Source organism: Triticum dicoccoides, chromosome 3A (genome assembly GCF_002162155.2).
Source record: "Triticum dicoccoides isolate Atlit2015 ecotype Zavitan chromosome 3A, WEW_v2.0, whole genome shotgun sequence".
Classification (NCBI taxonomy): Eukaryota; Viridiplantae; Streptophyta; class Magnoliopsida; order Poales; family Poaceae; genus Triticum; species Triticum dicoccoides.
Window position 1 is genome coordinate 48,400,502 of NC_041384.1, and position 18,230 is coordinate 48,418,731.

Here is an 18,230-nt window from a genome sequence, read left to right on the forward strand (position 1 = left end):
CCTAAGGAGAAGAAGGGGGCCAGCCAGGGCAGGCCGCGTGCTCCCTCCCCTCCTAGTCCGAATAGGACAAGGAAGGGGGGGCGCCCCCCTTTCCTCTTTCCCCCTTCCCGTTTCCTTCTCCAACAAGGCAAGAGGGGGGAGTCCTACTCCCGGTGGGAGTAGGACTCCTCCAGGCGCACCCCTAGGGGCCGGCCGCACCTCCCCCCTCCCTCCTTTATATACGGGGGCAGGGGGGCACCCCATGACACACAAGTTGATCTTCATGATCGTTCCTTAGCCGTGTGCGGTGCCCCCTTCCACCATATTCCACCTCGGTCATGTCGTAGCGGTGCTTAGGCGAAGCCCTACGTCGGTAGAACATCATCACCATCATCATGCCGTCGTGCTGATGAAACTCACCTCAACACTTGGCTAGATCGGAGCTCGAGGGACGTCACCGAGTTGAACGTGTGCAGAACTCGGAGGTGCCGTACGTTTGGTACTTGGATCGGTTGGATCGGGAAGACGCATGACTACTTCCTCTATGTTGTGTCAACGCTTCCGTTGCCGGTCTACGATGGTACGTTGACAACACTCTGCCCTCTCGTTGCTATGCATCACCATGATCCTGCGTGTGCGTAGGATTTTTTTTGAAATTACTACGTTCCACAACAGTGGTATTAGAGCCAGGTTTTATGCGTTGATGTTATGCACGAATAGAACACAAGTGAGTTATGGGCGATATAAGTCATACTGCTTACCAGCATGTCATACTTTGGTTCGGCGGTATTGTTGGATGAAGCGGCCCGGACCGACATTACGCTTACGCTTACGCGAGACCGGTTCTACTGACGTGCTTTGCACACAGGTGGCTGGCGGGTGTCAGTTTCTCCAACTTTAGTTGAACCGAGTGTGGCTACGCCCGGTCCTTGCGAAGGTTAAAACAACACCAACTTGACAAACTATCATTGTGGTTTTGATGCGTAGGTAAGAACGGTTCTTTCTAAGCCCGTAGCAGCCATGTAAAACTTGCAACAACAAAGTATAGGACGTCTAACTTGTTTTTGCAGGGCATGTTGTGATGTGATATGGTCAAGACATGATGCTATATTTTATTGTATGAGATGATCATGTTTTGTAACCGAGTTATCGGCAACTGGCAGGAGCCATATGGTTGTCGCTTTATTGTATGCAATGCAATCACCCTGTAATGCTTTACTTTATCACTAAGCGGTAGTGATAGTCGTTGAAGCATAAGATTGGCGAGACGACAATGATGCTACGATGGAGATCAAGGTGTCCTGTCGGTGAGGATGGTGATCATGACGGTACTTCAGAGATGGAGATCACAAGTACAAGATGATGATGGCCATATCATATCACTTATATTGATTGCATGTGATGTTTATCTTTTATGCATCTTATCTTTCTTTGATTGACGGTTGCATTATAAGATGATCTCTCGCTAAATTTCAAGATAAAAGTATCTCCCTGAGTATGCACCGTTGCCAAAGTTCGTCGTGCCCAGACACCAAGTGATGATCGGGTGTGATAAGCTCTACGTCCATCTACAACGGGCGCAAGCCAGTTTTGCACATGCATAATACTCAGGCCTCGAAACACTAAGACCGAAAGGTCGAGCATGAATCATATAGTAGATATGATCAACATATTGGTGTTCACCATTGAAAGCTACTCCATTTCACGTGATGATCGGTTATGGTTTAGTTGATTTGGATCACGTGATCACTTAGAAGATTAGAGGGATGTCTTTCTAAGTGGGAGTTCTTAAGTAATATGATTAATTAAACTTTAATTTATCATGAACTTAGTCCTGGTAGTATTAGCATATCTATGTTGTAGATCAATAGCTCGCGATGTTGCTCCCCATTTAATTTTTATATGTTCCTAGAGAAAACTAAGTTGAAAAATGTTAGTAGCAATGATGCGGATTAGATCCGTGATCTGAGGATTATCCTCATTGCTGCACAGAAGAATTATGTCCTTGATGCACCGCTAGGTGACAGACCTATTATAGGAGCAGATGCAGACGTTCTGAATGTTTTGCTAGCTCAATATGATGACTACTTGATAGTTTAGTGCACCATACTTAACGGCTTAGAATCGGGACTTCAAAGATGTTTTGAATGTCATGGAACATATGAGATGTTCCAGGAGTTGAAGTTAATATTTCAAGCAAATACCCGGGTTGAGAGATATGAAGTCTCCAACAAAAGTTCTATAGCTAAAAGATGGAGGAGAATAGCTCAAGCAGTGAGCATATTCTCAGATTGTCTGGGTACTACAATTGCTTGAATCAAGTGGGAGTTAATCTTCCAGATAAAATAGTGATTGATAGAATTCTCTAGTCACCATCACCAAGTTAGTAGAACTTCGTGATGAACTATAGTATGCAAGGGATGCCGAAAATGATTCCCAAGCTTTTCATGATGACGAAATCGACGAAGGTAGAAATCAAGAAAAGCATCAAGTGTTGATGGTTGACCAGACCACTAGTTTCAAGAAAAGGGCAAAGGGAAGAAGGGGAACTTAAAGAGGAACGACAAGCAAGTTGCTACTCAATTGAAGAAGCCCAAGTCTGTACCTAAGCCTGAGACTAAGTGCTTCTACTACAAAGGGACTGGTCACTGCAAGTGGAACTGCCCCAAGTATTTGGCGGATAAGAAAGGATGACAAAGTGAACAAAGGTATATTTGATATACAGATTATTGATGTATATTTTACTAGTGTTTGTAGCAACCCCTCGGTATGTGATACTGGCTCAGTTGCTAAGAGTAGTAACTCGAAACGGGAGTTGCAGAATGAACAGAGATTAGTTAAGGGTGAAGTGATGATGTGTGTTGGAAGTAGTTCCAAGATTGGTATGATCATCATCGCACACTCCCTATATTTTCGGGATTAGTGTTAAACCTAAAATAAATGTTATTTAGTGTTTGCGTTGAGCATGAATATGATTGGATCATGTTTATTGCAATACGGTTATTCATGTAAGTTAGAGAAAATTGTTGTTCTGTTTACATGAATAAAACCTTCTATGGTCATACACCCAATGAAAATCATCGTAACAAGAAAATCATCGTAACAAAAAAATAAAGTTTCTACAATCTGATCGTGGAGGAGAATATTTGAGTTACGAGTTTGGTGTACATTTGAAACAATGCGGAATAGTTTCGCAACTCACGCCACCCGGAACACCACAGCGTAATGGTGTGTCCGAACGTCGTAATCGTACTTTACTTGATATGGTGCGATCTATGATGTCTCTTACTGATTTACCGCTATCGTTTTGGGGTTATGCTTTGGAGACGGCCGCATTCACGTTAAATAGGGCACCATCAAAATCCGTTGAGACGACGCCTTATGAACTATGGTTTGGCAAGAAACCAAAGTTGTCGTTTCTGAAAGTTTGGGGCTGCGATGCTTATGTGAAAAAGCTTCAACCTGATAAGCTCGAACCAAAATCGAAGAAATGTGTCTTCATAGGATATCCAAAGGAGACTATTGGATACACCTTCTATCACAGATCCAAAGGCAAGATATTCATTGCTGAGAATGGATCCTTTCTAGAGAAGGAGTTTCTCTCGAAAGAAGTGAGTGGGAGGAAAGTAGAACTTGATGAGGTAACTGTACCTGCTCCCTTACTGGAAAGTAGTTCATCACAGAAATCTGTTCCTATGACTACTACACCAATTAGTGAGGAAGCTAATGATGATGATCATGTAACTTCAGATCAAGTTACTACCGAACCTCGTAGGTAAACCAGAGTGAGATACGCACCAGAGTGGTATGGTAATCCTTTTATGGACATCATGTTACTTGACCATGACGAGCCTACGAACTATGAGGAAGCGATGATGAGCCCAGATTCCGCGAAATGGCTTGAGGCCATGAAATCTGAGATGAGATCCATGTATGAGAACAAAGTATGGACTTTGATTGACTTGACCATTGATCGGCGAGCCATTGAGATTAAATGGATCTTCAAGAGGAAGACAGACGCTGATAGTAGTGTTACTATCTACAAAGCTAGAATTGTCGCAACAAGATTTTCAACAAGTTCACGGTGTTGACTACGATGAGAGTTTCTCACTTGTATCTATGCTTAAGTCTGTCCGAATCATGTTGGCAATTGCATTCCTTAATGGATTTATTAAAGAAGAGTTGTATATGATGCAACCAGAAGGTTTTGTCAATCCTAAAGGTACTAAAAAAAATATGCAAGCTCCAGCGATCCATCTATGGACTGGTGCAAACATCTCGGAGTTGGAATATACGCTTTGATAAGTTGATCAAAGCATATAGTTTTATACAGACTTGCGGTGAAGCTTGTATTTATAAGAAAGTGAGTGGGAGCACTACAACATTTCTGATAAGTATATGTGAATGACATAATGTTGATCGGAGATAATGTAGAATTATTCTGCAAAGCATAAAGGAATGTTTGAAAGGAGTTTTTCAAAGAAAGACCACGGTGAAGCTGCTTACATATTGAGCATCAAGATCTATAGAGATAGATCAAGACGCTTGATAAGTTTTTCAATGAGTACATACCTTGACAAGATTTTAAAGTAGTTCAAAATGGAACAGTCAAAGAAAGAGTTCTTGCCTGTGTTACAAGGTGTGAAGTTGAGTAAGACTCAAAACCCGACCACGGCAGAAGATAGAGAGAGAATGAAAGTCAATCCCTATGCCTCAGCCATAGGTTCTATAAAGTATGCCATGCTGTGTACCAGACCTATTGCATACCCTGCCCTGAGTTTGGCAAGGGAGTACAATAGTGATCTAGGAGTAGATCACTGGACATTTGTCAAAATTATCCTTAGTGTAATAAGGATATGTTTCTCGATTATGGAGGTGACAAAAGGTTCATCGTAAAGGGTTACGTCGATGCAAGTTTTGACACTAATCCAGATGACTCAAAGTCTCAATCTGGATACATATTGAAAGTGGGAGCAATTAGCTAGAGTAGCTCCGTGCAGAGCATTGTTGACATAGAAATTTGCAAAATACATACGGATCTGAATGTGGCAGACCCGTTGACTAAACTTCCCTCACAAGCAAAACATGATCACACCTTAGTACTCTTTGGGTATTAATCACATAGCGATGTGAACTAGATTATTGACTCTAGTAAACCCTTTGGGTGTTGGTCACATGACGATGTGAACTATGGGTGTAATCACATGGTAATGTGAACTATTGATGTTAAATCACATGGCGATGTGAACTAGATAATTGACTCTAGTGCAAGTGGGAGACTGAAGGAAATATGCCCTAGAGGCAATAATAAAGTTATTATTTATTTCCTTATATCATGATAAATGTTTATTATTCATGCTAGAATTATATTAACCGGAAACATAATACATGTGTGAATACATAGACAAACATTATGTCACTAGTATGCCTCTACTTGACTAGCTCGTTGAATCAAAGATGGTTAAGTTTCCTAGCCATAGACATGAGTTGTCATTTGATTAACGAGGTCACATCATTAGGAGAATGATGTGATTGACTTGACCCATTCCGTTAGCTTAGCACTTGATCGTTTAGTTTGTTGCTATTGCTTTCTTCATGACTTATACATGTTCCTATGACTATGAGATTATGCAACTCCCGTTTACAGGAGGAACACTTTGTGTGCTACCAAACATCACAACGTAACTGGGTGATTATAAAGGTGCTCTACAGGCGTCTCCGAAGGTACTTGTTGGGTTGGCGTATTTTGAGATTAGGATTTGTCACTCCGATTGTCGGAGAAGTATCTTTGGGCCCACTCGGTAATGCACATCACTATAAGCCTTACAAGCATTGCAACTAATGAGTAGTTGCGGGATGATGTGTTACAGAACGAGTAAAGAGACTTGCCGGTAACGAGATTGAACTAGGTATTGAGATACCGACGATCGAATCTCGGGCAAGTAACATACCGATGACAAAGGGAACAACGTATGTTGTTATGCGGTTGGACCGATAAAGATCTTTGTAGAATATGTAGGAACCAATATGAGCATCTAGATTCCGCTATTGGTTATTGACCGGAGATGTGTCTCGGTCATGTCTACATAGTTCTCGAATCCGTAGGGTCCGCACGCTTAAAGTTCGGTGACGATCGTAACTAGGGTTTTTGTGTTTTGATGTACCGAAGGTTGTTCAGAGTCCCGGATGTGATCACGGACCTGACGAGGAGTCTCGAAATGGTCGAGACATAAAGATTGATATATTGGAAGCCTATATTTGGATATCGGAATCATTCCGGGTGAAATCGGGATTTTAACGGAGTACCGGGGGGTTACGAGAACCCCCCCCGGGGGTCAATGGGCCTACATGGGCCCTAAGGGAGAACAAGGACGCCGGCCAGGGCAGGCCGTGCGCCCCCTCCCCCCTAGTCCAAATAGGACAAGGAAGGGGGGGGGGGCGGCTCCCCCTTTTCCTCTTTCCCCCTTCCCCTTTCCTTCTACAACAAGGCAAGAGGGGGGAGTCCTACTCCCGGTGGGAGTAGGACTCCTCCAGGCGCATCCCTAGGGGCCGGCTGCACCTCCCCCCTCCCTCCTTTATATACGGGGGCAAGGGGGCACCCCATGACACACAAGTTGATCTTCGTGATCGTTCCTTAGCCGTGTGCGGTGCCCCCTTCCACCATATTCCACCTCGGTCATATCGTAGTGGTGCTTAGGCGAAGCCCTGCGTCGGTAGAACATCATCACCTTCATGACGCCGTTGTGCTGACGAAACTCTCCCTCAACACTCGGCTGGATCGAAGCTCGAGGGACGTCACCGAGTTGAACGTGTGCAGAACTCGGAGGTGCCGTACGTTCGGTACTTGGGTCGGTCGGATCGGGAAGACGTACGACTACTTCCTCTACGTTGTGTCAACGCTTCCGTTGCCGGTCTACGAGGGTACGTAGACAACACTCTCCCCTCTCGTTGCTATGCATCACCATGATCTTGCGTTTGCGTAGGAATTTTTTTGAAATTACTACGTTCCCCAACATCTACGGCCCTAGGAGCATGCGCGTAATACTTTGCTTTGATGACTTGTAGATTTTTGCAATAAGTATATGAGTTCTTTATGACTAATGTTGAGTCCATGGATTATACATGCTCTTCTTCCTTCCACCTTTCACTACAAAAAAATACACTTCCGTGATGATACGTGTTTGTCACAGTAGGTCACGTTTTTTGTCATGCATGTACATCCATGACGATTTTATGAGAGTATCAAGATAGTCATACATGTGCTGTCGTAGAAGTGTTCCATGACATTACCAAAATTATCATCATGGAAGTGTCTACTTCCATGACGATAAATCGCGCGTCACATAAGTGCTTTCGTCAATGGTGACCGACACGTGGCATCCACCATAACGGAACGCCATTAAGCTATCGGGTCGGGTTTTGGATCCGATAACCCGTTAACAGCCCCGACCAATGGGGATTTTCCACGTGTAAAATCATCATTGGCTGGAGGAGACACGTGTCAGGTCCGCGTTGGCAAAGGTGTCACTCATCCAATGGGCGAGACGCGCCTATGATATGTTGACACGTGGACCGGCCCATCAAGTTTAAATGCGCCGGCCCAACTGGAGGCCCACAAGATTTTGCGGACCATAATGGGCCGACCCAGCTAAAGGCCCACAAGATTTTGCGGGCCATAGTGGGCCAGCCCAGGTAAAGTCCCACAAGATTTTTGTGTGCCATAATGGGCCAACCCACGTAAAGGCCCATAAGATTCTTGCGGATCATAATGGGCCGGCCCAGCTAAAGGCCCACGAGATTTCGCCGGCATTAATGGGCCGGCCCAGCTGTAGGCCCATAAGATTTTGAGGAACCTAGTAGGCCGGCCCATTAACTGGCTGCCATGTTTTGGGCCAAATGCCGACCCATATTTGATCCGGTCCATTAATGGCCTGCCATGCTCCGGGCCTAATAGTGGCCCATATGGGATCTGGCCCATTAAAAGCCTGCCATGTTCTGGGCCAAATTACGGCCCAGATCAGGTCTGGCCCTTTAAGAGGCTTTGGGCTCAATTATGGCCCATATCAGATTCGACCCGTCAACTAGACACTATGCTTTTGGGCCCACTTGCTAAAGGCCCACTTAGTAATTCGGCCTCATATTAGTTTTGGCCTGTTAAGGGCCCGTTTAACATTTTAGCCCTATATTAATTTCGGCCTGTTAAAAGCCTGTCATATAGTTGGGCCTAACTATGGCCTGGTTTGCATCCGGCCTGCTCGCAGCCGATATCTGATTAGGCCAAACAAGGACCGAGACAATTTTGGCCTGTTAAAAGCCCGTGATTTGATTCGCACAATCATGGGCTAGGGTTCATTTCGGGCTGCTGCCGGCCCGTGGTCAAGGAATGACTTCCATCGGAAGAGTACTGTACGTGGAGAGGCTGACAGCTGGGTCCACGGCCACAGCCCAGTTTTTTTGTGATTTGCCAAGTAAGTCGCTTTGTTAGGCCTGTTGGGCTGCAAATCTTTCAAGACAAGGAGAGCTTTCATTCGGCTGGTCGAGAAAATGGCCCATCAGTAATGAGAAATGGGTTGTATATTTTTAAAACACATCAAACCGGCAATTAGTTTCAAATATCTTTTTTTTCATTTCGAGATTTTAAATTACATTAACTTTTATGCATGGAGAATTTGTTGGATTTTATATTGATATATATTTATTTTTAGAATCAGTTTGAATGTGAGTCGAAATTTCGGAATTAAAAACAGTTCGGACCGCACCGAAATATGCAAAATTTCGTATATTTTTTTAACCGTGGCCACAATATGGGCTGTAATGCTAACAGAAAGAATATGGGCTCCAAAAAAACATTAAGAATTAGCGAATGGGCTGTAAATTATTAGAAATAATGGCAGATGGGTTCTATGCTGTTTTCCACAGATTTGAGGCTTTCATAAAAAAAGGTTGACGCACAAGCAGTGACTGTTGGATGTCCATCGAACGGCCGTCGTGCTTCTTCAATCTCTGCTCTTCCTACTCCAGCCGCTCAAACAAGCGCCGGCGGGACTGCCTACTCCCTCCTTCCCACGGCCTGCTGTGCTACCGCGCAGGCCTCACTTCCCCACCATACTCCCATCGCTAGCCTAGCCATCCCTCTACTCACCCACACCTGCTATTATTCTCCGGCGACGGCAGACGAACCAGTAAACCCTCGTACAGTCATACTCCCCTCCGCGTGGGAAACAAGTGCCGAGTCTTCCCTGCCTCCGTGTCGTTCCCTTCCTAGGCCTCGCCGTCGTCCACCGCCCTGGTGCTCTCGGCGCGGCCTGGTCAACATGGTCAACGACCGACACCCCGTGTTATTCTGCGGCGAGGACAGCCTCACACCGCAGCGAACCAGTGAACCCTCGTACTCCTCTACGCGTGGGCATCCACTTCCGCGTCTTCCCCGGCTGCGCGTAGTCCCCTTCCACGGCCTCACCATCGTCCACCGCCCTGGTTCTCTTGGCGCGGCCTGGTCAACATGGTCAAGGAACGGCTTCCATCAGACGTGGACTGTACATGGAGAGGCTGACAGCTGGGTCCATGGCTGCAGCAAGGAAGTGCCTCCTTATTACGTGCAAAATAATTATTCCTCCACCTGACAGCGGGGACTCACCGCTGACTACTGGGACCCACCAGCTACATCTTCGCACGCAAGGAAGTGCGTCCGAGCAAAAAAAATGATTCGCCCCCCTGACTGCTGGGACCCACCAGCTACATCTTCGCAGGTAAGGAAGTGTCTGATAGTTGGGACCCACCTGGTCGAAGCATACGTAGCGTTGTCATTCTGGTCGTGAACGTGTACCTACATATATACTGGTGGATGTAGAGGCACGCATGTATCGTAGTAGAGGCGCGTACGTGTCGTAGTAGAGGCGTGTACGTGTCGTAGTAGAGGCGTGCATGTAGCATGTACACGTACGTACAATGGCCATGGTGCAAGAAAGAAAATATGGCCATGTATGTGTACATACGGGCGGGGTCTCGAATGCCTACACGCGCATACGTACGGCCAGGGCTCGTGTACATGGCTGGGTCAGAACGGAAAAACAGCATCGTCGTCGTGTTCATGGGGAGGCAACGGAATGCGTCGTGTTCATGGGGAGGCAACAGAATGTGTCGTGTTCATCGGGAGGCAATGGAACGCGTGGGAGCCAACCGGATGGGTCAGAACGGAATGCGTGGTCGTGTTCATCGGGAGGTCTTGGACGGAACAGGCGATGGAAACGAGGCCTGGCGTACCGCACAACGGAGGAAACAAACCTCCTATGTTCGGAACTGGGTCCTGTTGATCGGGAGGGGTCTGGCGTACCGCAAAACGGAGGAAACGGACCTCCTACGATCGAAACGGGGGTCCTGTTGATTGGGAGGGGTGTGGCGTACCGCAAAACGGACCTCCTACGGTTGAAACGGGGGTCCTGTTGATCGGGAGGGGTGTGGCATACCGCAAAACGGACGAAACGGACCTCCTATGGTCACAACGGGGGTCCTGTTCATTGGGAGGGGTGTGGCGTACCGCAAAACGGGACTCCACGGGATACTGTTCATCTCCACCGTCGACCTCCTCCAGCCTCCACGGGCTACCATCGACCTCTTCCAGCCTCCACGGGCTACCGTCGACCTCCTCTAGCCTCCACGGGCTCCTGTTCATCCAGCCTCCACGGCACGCTACTCCACCGGCTACTGTTCAACCACCCCTCCATGGGCACCCCTCCACCGTCTATTGTTCATCCAGCCATCCACACCACAGAGTCCTGTTCAACCACCCCTCCACGGGCACCCCTCCACCGTCTACTGTTCATCCAGCCCTCCACCACACCACGGGGTCCTGTTCATCCAGAGGCAACACCACCGCTCACTGTTCATCCAAATCCCCCCGCAACGCTCACTGTTCATCCCAGAGGCAGCATCGACCGACTTCATTTAGCAGCAGTAGCGAAGGAATCGTTCGATTGGGTTCAGTTAACAGCCATCGATCGATCGCTCGGGTTCAGTAACGCGTAGCCTGCAGTGCAATCGCTCGGGTTCAGTTAGAGCCCAACGCCTCGCTCGGGTTCAGTTAGAGCCAACGCCTCGCACACATGCGTGTACGTTTACGAGAGAAACGCGCATCGCTCGGCCCCCGACCTCCCACCGTAACCGGGAACTCCCTGAAATTTTCCTCCCCCTCGCTTCTACCACGGTTTTTTCCGTCATGGACGACCCAAGAATGTCATGCAGCTGTGTCTCCGGCCCGCCAGGACGAAAATCCCATTTTCTGTCATGATTTTTTGTCATAGAAGTAGGAGCCCACCACATCTATGATGATACCGAGTTTTGTCACAATTATCGTCATAGAAGTGTCATATATATCACAGAAAAAAAATTTGTTCGGCCCAAAATGTCACAGATGTGTCTTTTTTTGTAGTGTTTGCTAGCCTCTCTAATACCGCGCACCTTTCGCTGGTATCATACACCTACCATATACCTTCCTCAAAATAGCCACCATACCTACCTATTATGGCATTTCCATAGCCATTCTGAAATATATTGCCATGCAAATTTCCACTGTTCTGTTTATTATGACACACTCCATCATTGTCATATTGCTTAGCATGATCATGTAGTTGACATCGTATTTGTGGCAAAGCCACCGTTCATAATTCTTTCATACATGTCACTCATGAGTCATTGCACATCCCGGTACACCGCCGGAGGCATTCATATAGAGTCATATCTTGTTCTAAGTATTGAGTTGTAATTCTTGAGTTGTAAGTAAATAAAAGTGTGATGATCATCATTATTAGAGCATTGTACCAGTGAGGAAAGGATGATGGAGACTATGATTCCCCCATAAGTCGGGATGAGACTCCGGGCGAAAATTAATAGATAAAAGTGGCCAAAAAAGCCCAAACAAAAAAAGAGAAAAGGAGAGAAGGGACAATGCTACTATCCTTTTACCACACTTGTGCTTCAAAGTAGCACCATGATATTCATGATAGAGAGTCTCCTATGTTATCACTTTCATATACTAGTGGGAATTTTACATTATAGAACTTGGCTTGTATATTCCAATGATGGGCTTCCTCAAAATGCCCTAGGTCTTCGTGAGCAAGTGAGTTGGATGCACATCCACTAGTTTCTTTGGTTGAGATTTCATACACTTAGCTCTAGTGCATCCGTTGCATGGCAATCCCTACTCACTCACATTGATATCTATTGATGGGCATCTCCATAGCCCGTTGATACGCCTAGTTGATGTGATACTATCTTCTCCCTTTTTGTCTTCTCCACAACCACCATTCTATTCCACCTATAGTGCTATATCCATGGCTCATCCTCATGTATTGCGTGAAGATTGATAAAGTTTAAGAATGTCAAATGTATGAAACAATTGCTTGGCTTGTCATCGGGGTTGTGCATGATTTAAATATTTTGTGTGGTGAAGATAGATCATAGCCAGACTATGTGATTTTGTAGGGATAACTTTCTTTGGCCATGTTATTTTGAGAAGACATGATTGCTTTGTTAGTATGCTTGAAGTATTATTACTTTTTATGTCAATATGAACTTTTATCTTGAAGCTTTTGGATCTGAATATTCATACCACAATTAAGAAGAATTACATTAAAAGTATGCCAAGTAGCATTCCGCATGAAAAATTATCTTTTTATCATTTACCTACTCGAGGACGAGCATGAATTAAGGTTGGGGATGCTTGATACGTCTCCAACGTATCTATAATTTTTGATTGTTCCATGCTATATTATCTACTGTATTGGACATTATTGGGCTTTAGTATCCACTTTTATATTACTTTTGGGACTAACCTATTAACCGGAGGCCCAACCTAGAATTGCTGTTTTTTTTGCCTATTTTAGGGTTTCGAAGAAAAGGAATATCAAACGGAGTCCAAACGGAGTGAAACCTTCTGGAACGAGATTTTCTCAACAAACGTGATCCCGGAGACTTGGACCCTATGTCAACAAATAAAGGAGGAGGCCATGAGGTAGGGGGCGCGCCTACCCCCACCCCCCCACCCCGAGGCGCGCCCTCCACCCTCATGGGCCCCCTGTTGCTCCACCGACGTACTCCTTCCTCCTATTTATACCTACGTACCCCCAAACGATCAGATACGGAGCCAAAAACCTAATTCCACCGCCGCAACTTTCTGTATCCATGAGATCCCATCTTGGGGCCTGTTCCGGAGCTCCGCTGGAGGGGGTATCCATCACGGAGGGCTTCTACATCAACACCATAGCCTCTCCGATGAAGTGTGAGTTGTTTACCTCAGACCTTCAGGTCCATAGTTATTAGCTAGATGGCTTCTTCTCTCTTTTTGGATCTCAATACAAAGTTCTCCCCCTCTCTTGTGGAGATCTATTCGATGTAATCTTCTTTTTGCGGTGTGTTTGTTGAGACAGATGAATTGTGGGTTTATGATCAAGTTTATCTATGAACACTATTTGAATCTTCTCTGAATTCTTTTATGTATGATTGGTTATCTTTGCAAGTCTCTTCGAATTATCAATTTGGTTTGGCCTACTAGATTGATCTTTCTTGCAATGGGAGAAGTGCTTAGCTTTGGGTTCAATCTTATGGTGTCATTTCCCAGTGATAGTAGGGGCAGCAAGGCACGTATTATATTGTTGCCATCGAGGATAACAAGATGGTTTTTTTATCATATTGCATGAATTTATCCCTCTACATCATGTCATCTTTCTTAAGGCGTTACTCTGTTTCCATGAACTTAATACTCTAGATGCATGCTGGATAGCGGTCGATGAGTGGAGTAATAGTAGTAGATGCAGGCAGGAGTCGGTCTACTTGTCTCGGACGTGATGCCTATATACATGATCATACCTAGATACTCTCATAACTATGCTCAATTCTGTCAATTGCTCAACAGTAATTCGCTCACCCACCGTAAAATACTTATGCTCTTGAGAGAAGCCACTAGTGAAACCTATGGCCCCCGGGTCTATCTTCATCATATTAATCTTCCTATACTTATTTATTTACATTGCTTTTTTACTTTGATTTTTTACTTTGCTTTTATTTTACTTTGCATCTTTATCCCAAAATTACTAAAAATATTACCTTATCATATCTATCAGATCTCACTCTCGTGAGTGACCGAGAAGGGATTGACAACCCCTTATCGCGTTGGTTGCGAGAAGTTATTTGTTTTGTGCAGGTACGAGGGACTCGCGCGTAGCCTCCTACTGGATTGATACCTTGGTTCTCAAAACTGAGGGAAATACTTACGGTACTTTACTGCATCACCCTTTCCTCTTCAAGGAAATCCAACGCAGTGCTCAAGAGGTAGCAAGAAGATTTCTGGCACCGTTGTTGCGGAGTCTACGCAAAACTCAACATACCAAGTACCCATCACATACCCTTATCTCTCGCATTACATTATTTGCCATTTGCCTCTCGTTTTCCTCTCCCCCACTTCACCCTTGCCGTTTTATTGGCCATCTCTCTCTCTATCCTCCCTCTCTTTCTCCTTTTGCCTCCTTTCGCCCACTCTTCCCTCGCCATGTCAGAACCAAAAAGAATTGGGGGCTCTCTCCCAAGTTCTAGTGCTTTAGACAATCCGGCTATCTTATCTAAACTCATTAATCGAAATGCTACGGAAAAACTTGCCGGAGTTATCAATGAGAACCTTAGTAATTTTGATGAAGATGATTCTGGAATTTTTCGTTATTTACTCATTGAATCTTTGAAAGATGCTTGGGATAGGCTGTTAAGGATCCGGGCCAGCTATGTACCTCAATATCAAATTGAGGTTTACTTAAAAAGCTTTTATGTTGGGCTACCCGCCTCGTTCAAACAAGTTTTAGATTCTATTTTTGTAGAGGGTTTCCTTGAAGGGGACCCCGTAGATACCTATGAGATGATGAAAACTATTTTTGGGCTCCCCATTAACGAGAAAACTGAAATCACATCTGTTTTGTTTTCTTACCAAAACGAATCTATTAAAGAGATAAAAACTAGCCTAGATGCCAATTTCCGCAACATTCTTAATCTTTCTTCTACCATTAATGGCCATGTACTTTGTCAAAATAGAAAGATTAATGCCATGGATAACAAGCTTGCTCTCGTTCTCCTTAAAACCAAAGATGGCAATACCTAGATCTATCCTTGCTTTTTATGCCTAGCTAGGGGCGTTAAACGATAGCACTTTTTGGGAGGCAACCCGATTTTATTTTTATTCCTTGCTTTTTGCTCCTGGACTTCCCTCCTGCCGCAGAAAAGCTCGACGAGTGGAGAGCCACCATCCGGAGCCTCGTCGGCGTCGACAACAAACACGAGCTATAGCCAGCAGGGCCCTCAGGTCGGCGCTCCGTCGAACCACCGCATGCCAGCGGTGGGGCGCCGGAGGTGCCACGACCACGGTGCAGTCTCCTCCTCCACGCCAACCGCCGCGGGTATCGATCCATCGTGATGATGCTTGTGATAACATTTCCATAGCGTTATCCGATCCACGGACCCACCGTGACCAGCGCCGGCGCGATATGCGCGACTAATCAGACAGGTGGGCGGGGGCTGCTATGGACCTCCCAGCACTGGGAGGCTCTGGCGGCCTACCTTATGAGGTGGGTTGCCCAGCCTTTACCCGTGGGATGTGGAAGTTCCAGTGGCTGTCCCACCGCATGTTCAAGCCCGACGTCAGCGAGAAGTACAGCGGTAAGACCCATCCGTCAGAGTTCCTCAGCATCTAGACCATCGCGATGCAAGCCGCTGGAGCTCGTGACGACAAGATGCATGCCAATTACTTCTCGTTGGCCCTGAAACCTAATGTCATGTCTTGGTTGATTCACTTGCCGGCGGATTCCATTTCTTCTTGGCCGGATCTGTGTCATGATTTCATTGGGGACTTCACTGGAGGCCACCAAGCTCATGGCCAGGCGAGTGGTTTGCATATCATTCCCCAGAAGGAAGGCAAAAACATGCGCAAGTACATATAGAGGTTCAGCCGAGTGCAATACAACATCCCGGATGTTCATCCCGCCGTCGTGATCAGCGCATTCCATCAGAATGTGCGTAACTGCAAGATGCGTGAAGAGCTGGCAATTAACAATGTCAAGGACGTGGCCGAACTTTACATTCTGGCCGATAGGTGCACCCGAGCTGAAGAGGGAAGGAAATACCCCGGCGAAGACGCCGTCGTGGAAACCAACTCTACCGACGAAGACACTGGCGACCCGATGAAGAAGGGTCGGCGTCGCAATAGGAAACACAAGGGCAAGGCCGTGCTTGCCGTCGAGGGATCCGACGACACCGGCACCACCAAGAAGGCCAATGTAGACGACCCCGGCAAGGAGATTGCCGGGCGAGCCACTTTCTGGGCATTGGCGGCTGCCGACAAGCCAGGGGGCTCCGGCAAGCAGTATTGCAAGATCCACCGCACCAAGCGCCACGCCCTCCAGAACTGCAGACAAGTTGAGTTTCTTGCTGAAAAGCAAAAAGCCGAGTATGGGAGGCAGGACAAGGAGAAGGGTTAGGGTGGTTCCGAAGGATACGGAAAAAAGCATGGCAGCCAAGGAGGCCGCTGCGACAAGGACAACTGGCAAGAGAGGCCCGATCGGGGCCTCGACAAGAAGGAGGAAGACGATGATCATGACAAGGACGACGAGTCGGATGAGCATGAGTTCCAAAAGGCTACAGAGGCCATGTGCATCGATGGTGGCGCCTCGCTCCATACTTCTCACCGCTAGCTCAAGTAGTGGGCGTGTGAGATCACAGCAGCAGAGCCGTCGTTCGACGCTCATAAGCCGCTGAAGTGGGCCAGCACACCCATCATCTTTGACGCCGAGGACCACCCTGATCGCACAACTGTGGTCGGGTGTTTGTCGTTGTTGGTTTGACCAACAATACGCAACCTCAAGGTGAACAAGATGCTGGTTGACAGCGGGGCCGTTCTGAACTTGATCTCACAAGTTGTGATCGAAATGCTACAAATTCCTGATGGAGACCTCGAGGAGACGGGTACATTTCAAGGGGTCAACCCGGGAAGGAGTCAGCCGAAGGGCAAGGTCATGCTGCCTGTGACGTTTGGAGGCGAGCTGAACTACAGGATGGAGAGGATTGTCTTCGATGTAGCCGAGATTCCCTTACCCTACAATGGGATTCTTGGCCGCCCGGCACTAGCCAAGTTCATGGCACCATCCCATTACGCCTACAACATGCTGAAGATGCCTGGGCCGATGACCATCATCACCGTTCCCTGCGACAAGAAGGATGTGTTGATTTGCACTGACCTACTCTACCGGGAAGTAGTTGCAACAGATGCCGCCAAGGCGCTTGCTCCTGCCGCTAAAGTCCCTGGAGGGAAGAAGAAGACCGGCAGGACCTCTCACACCCACTCCGGCAAGCGCACCTCTTCGGAGTGTTGTGCTACCATCGAGGACGTGCCAGAGAGCTCCACCGGCAAGAGCAAGAAATCCAGAGCCACGTCACCAGAGACCAAGAAGGTTTCCATCAAGGAGGATGGCACGGGAGGGGCTTTCACCATAAGCTCCACCCTCGACAGCAAATAGTAAAGCACGCTCGTCACTTTCCTGCGGGCGAATGTCGATGTGTTTGCATGGAAAGCATCCGACATCCCCGGCGTTCCCAGGGAAGTGATTGAGCACCATCTTGCTATCTGTCCCCATGCGCGACCCGTCAAGCAGAAGGTCAGGAAGCAAGCTTTGGAACGATAAGAGTTCATCACAGAGGAGATCAGGAAGTTGGAAGCGGTAGGCTTAGTGAGAGGAGTGCTCCATCCGACGTGGTTGGCCAATCCGGTGGTGGTGCGCAAGGCAAACGGGAAGTGGAGGCTGTGTATCGACTACATAGAAATCAATAAGGCTTGTCCTAAGGACCCCTTCCCGTTGCCGCGCATTGACCAGATTGTCAACTCCACGGCCGGGTGTGATCTGTTATCATTCCTCGATGCCTACTCGGGCTACTACCAGATCTTCATGACAAGAGAAGACGAAGAGAAGACATCATTCATCACCCCATGTGGTACGTATTGCTTTTTACGGATGCCTTTCAGTTTGAAGAGTGCTGGCTCAACGTTTGCAAGAGCGGTCCAAATTGGTTTTAAGCCCCAGCTACATAGAAATATAGAAGCTTATATGGATGACATTGTGGGCAAAACCAAGGAAAAGACAACTCTTGTGCAAGACTTAGAAGAGATGTTTGCCAACCTGCGCAAGATCAACCTCAAGTTGAACCCTGAGAAGTGTGTCTTTGGC